The sequence below is a fragment of the Xyrauchen texanus genome, chromosome 13 (genome assembly GCF_025860055.1).
Source record: "Xyrauchen texanus isolate HMW12.3.18 chromosome 13, RBS_HiC_50CHRs, whole genome shotgun sequence".
Lineage (NCBI taxonomy): Eukaryota > Metazoa > Chordata > Actinopteri > Cypriniformes > Catostomidae > Xyrauchen > Xyrauchen texanus.
This window is the reverse complement of record NC_068288.1, coordinates 12,988,536-12,991,035: the sequence shown is the minus strand read 5'-3', so window position 1 is coordinate 12,991,035 and position 2,500 is coordinate 12,988,536. Positions and strand designations below refer to the sequence as shown.

At 35.8% G+C, this 2,500-nt stretch overlaps 1 protein-coding gene across 1 annotated transcript in view; it reads right to left on the bottom strand.

Moving 5' to 3' along the window:
* Positions 1-2,500, bottom strand: part of LOC127654135 (acid-sensing ion channel 4-B-like) — a 50,890-nt gene that overhangs the window by 44,176 nt on the left and 4,214 nt on the right. The window lies entirely within an intron of this gene.

The following is a 2,500-nucleotide window of genomic DNA, read 5'->3' as shown; positions in this document are numbered from 1 at the left end:
GTATTGTGCAGGTGATGAGGGGTGCCTGGTTTCCTCCCGACAGTTCAATCTTTGTTTCATCAGACTAGAGAATCTTGTTTCTCACAGTCTGAGTGTCCTTTAGGTGCTTTTATGTGTCTTGACTGAGGAGAGGCTTTCGTCTGGACACTCTGCCATAAAACCCAGATTGGTGGAGTGTCGCAATGATGGTCGTCCTCCTGCAAGTTTCTCTCATCTCCACACATGATCTCTGGAGCTCAACCAGAGTGACCATCGGGTTCTTGGTCACCTCTCTTACCAAGGTCCTTCTCCCCTGATTGCTCAGTTTGGTCGGAATACATGTCAGTGTGATTTTTACGTTTTTTCTTATTAATGAATTTGCAAAGTTATCAAAAATCTGTTTTTTGCTTTGACATTATGGGATATGGGTTGTAGATTGATGTGTAAAATAAATATTTAATGCATTTTAGCATAAGGCTGCAACATAACAAAATATGAAAAAAAATTATGGGGTCTAAATACTTTCTGAAAACACTGTATGTGTATATATATATATATATATATATATATATATATATATATATATATATATATATATATATATCAATCTCTCTCTCTCTCTCTCTCTCTCTTATATATATTATGTGCAACATCTGTATAATCTACAATTGTGTCTCATGGCTCTTTAAAGTGTGTTGTGTCAGTTTATGGTGAGTTGATGTATTTGGAGTTTGAGTATCAGTGAGTGATTATTTAAATCCAGTAAGTGACGAGACAGACACATGCATTGCCATCTCAGCGGCAGAAAGCTCTGATGAATGTTTCTCATGAGTTTCACTAATCTATGCCATTCTTCTGTGGAAAATCAAACATGCAAAATGATTATTGAGCTAAAGGAAGGAGGGAAGAGGGAGAACTGATCCATTGACCTCAACTGGGCTTGTTTATTCTTGTTCCCCCAAGGTCATTGTGTGTGGTCATTATTTACAGTAATGATTAATGCTGACTTTCCTGTTTGCCAAAAATAGCCATTGCATTTATCTCTGACAACGGAGATGTTGCAATCTCTGCACCTGAACCACGGCTGCTTAAAATATTTCACCCAGTCTGATTTAAATGGAAATGCAAATGGGAACTGTTTCCTGGGTGACCGTGTACAAGCAAACTGGTTTACATATAATAATGTTTGACTACTGAATGAATAAAATATAATTATAAAGCACATAATTATTGTTGAGTGCATGAAATGTGAAGTGTATCTGAAGTAGGGGGTAACTGTCAAATGTTTTCACCTCTCTACTAATTAAAAAGGGCAATTACAGAGATGTACAGCTCCTGATGGGCATTAATACTGGAGTGTTTCATTACACGGTAACATCTGTTTCAGGAGACTGAAACAACTTTTTGGTGTACTATGAATTTTCAAGTCTCATGGTCAAGGGAACCCAAAAGACTAAAACTGCATTGTACATTTTAGTTACTAAAAATGACCTTGTTTCTTTTGAATCAGACAAGATGCTCTCTGGAACATTCTCAAATCACACAGGAAATCATCATGTTGCTCCTGAATATTCATGTATCCTGATATCGAATCCATTCTACCAAATTAAAAAGTTTGGTAAAAAAAAAGCTCCTCAGCTTCAGCCATTGGGGCAATGCTTTGAATTTTGGTAATCAAAAAACGATTTTAGGAGCAGAACTTTCAACATACAGTCACCGAATTCACATCGTGATTATGCTTCAGCAGTGCCAGAAGGATTGCTGAAAGAATGATAAACACTGCACAGGAAACAGTCAGATCGTGTCCGTAAACATTACCATGGTAACCTATTCTAGTGCTGGAACAAACTAATAACTTAAAGCTCTCTAATTGCTTTATGCTATAAGATGGACAACTAGACTTGTCAATTTTGTGAGAGAACCATATAAGAAGAACAGTATTATAGTCACTGAAGACAGGAGGTGAATACAGTTCCAAGTGTTCTTGCATGTAGATAGAGGAACACATCTAGCAACTTCTCTCAATATTGATCTGAAAAGGTTTTGGATGATTCAACGAGTATCAAGGAACACAAGCATTTAGTCAGCACCGCATACTTCACCTGTAAAATACTGTAAATAAAAACTTTAACAAAAACACTTACAAAAAGTTTTTCTTCTTTTTGTAATTTCTGAGTTGATTCACATTTAAGAATGCTCTTATTTAATGATTTATTACTTTTATTCATATATTCATATTTAGATTTACAATCGAGATGAATACCCTTCAGAAGATGATAATAACTGCAGTTAAAGGGGAAAGGAAGAAAGCAAAGACTGCAGTGATTCTTCAGAGAACAAACTGAAGTATACTGGAAGCTTAATTGACCAAAACGGTAAAGACTCTTCTCTGCGATTATTTACAAATATCTTCACACCGAACAGATTCTTGGGTGGAAATCTGCCAGCAATAAGAAAAAGAGACAAAAATTCATTTGTAACAAAACAAAACACTAAATAACTAAAACTCACAAGGTCACAG